The sequence below is a fragment of the Corvus brachyrhynchos genome, unplaced genomic scaffold, assembly GCF_000691975.1.
Source record: "Corvus brachyrhynchos isolate BGI_N302 unplaced genomic scaffold, ASM69197v1 scaffold307, whole genome shotgun sequence".
Lineage (NCBI taxonomy): Eukaryota > Metazoa > Chordata > Aves > Passeriformes > Corvidae > Corvus > Corvus brachyrhynchos.
In genome coordinates this window covers 3,775,160-3,776,092 of record NW_008239288.1, presented here as the reverse complement: position 1 = coordinate 3,776,092, position 933 = coordinate 3,775,160, and the positions used below count along the sequence as shown (strand labels likewise).

The 933-nt window shown below is 42.8% G+C and overlaps 1 protein-coding gene across 1 annotated transcript in view; it reads left to right on the top strand.

The window, feature by feature from the left end:
- Positions 1–933, top strand: part of GATA3 (GATA binding protein 3) — a 30,391-nt gene that overhangs the window by 8,277 nt on the left and 21,181 nt on the right. The gene's annotated exons all lie outside the window — the stretch shown is intronic.

The window sequence follows — 933 nt, the reverse complement described above, 5'->3', positions numbered from 1 at the left end:
CCCCCGTTGACCCCACCCCAGCCCCGCTGACCGGAGGCGGCCCCGGCGGGGCACTGGCCCCGGAGCTGCGGAGCCTCGGATTTTAATGGGACCCCCCGGTATAAAAACTCCGTAGAGGCGCTTCCTCCCGCACCCGGGCTGACGCGCTCTGGCCGGCGTGGGGAGACAGCGTGCAGAGCACCCAGTGAGTGACTTGTTCTAGTGCTTTCAAAAAAATTAATATTATCCCTTTTTTTCCTCCCCCATTTTTCTTTTTCTTTCTTTCTTTCTTTCTTTCTTTCTTTCTTTCTTTCTTTCTTTCTTTCTTTCTTTCTTTCTTTCTTTCTTTCTTTCTTTCTTTCTTTCTTTCTTTCTTTCTTTCTTTCTTTCTTTCTTTCTTTCTTTCTTTCTTTCTTTCTTTCTTTCTTTCTTTCTTTCTTTCTTTCTTTCTTTCTTTCTTTCTTTCTTTCTTTCTTTCTTTCTTTCTTTCTTTCTTTCTTTCTTTCTTTCTTTCTTTCTTTCTTTCTTTCTTTCTTTCTTTCTTTCTTTCTTTCTTTCTTTCTTTCTTTCTTTCTTTCTTTCTTTCTTTCTTTCTTTCTTTCTTTCTTTCTTTCTTTCTTTCTTTCTTTCTTTCTTTCTTTCTTTCTTTCTTTCTTTCTTTCTTTCTTTCTTTCTTCTTTCCCTCTTCCTCTCTTTCCTCCCTTCTTCCCTTCTTTCCTCCTTTCTATCTTCCCTTCTTTCTTCCCTTCTTTCCTCCTTTCTTTCTTCCCTTCTTTCTTCCCTTCTTTCCTCCTTTCTTTCTTCCCTTCTTTCTTCCCTTCTTTCCTTTTTTCCTCCTGCCTTTCCTTTCTGTCCGCGTCTTTTGTCTCTCCCTCTCTCTTCCCACCCGCTCTCCCTCGTTCTCCCTCTCCCCCTGCCCTGTCCCAGTCCCTCAGTCCCCCGTCCCCGTGTCCC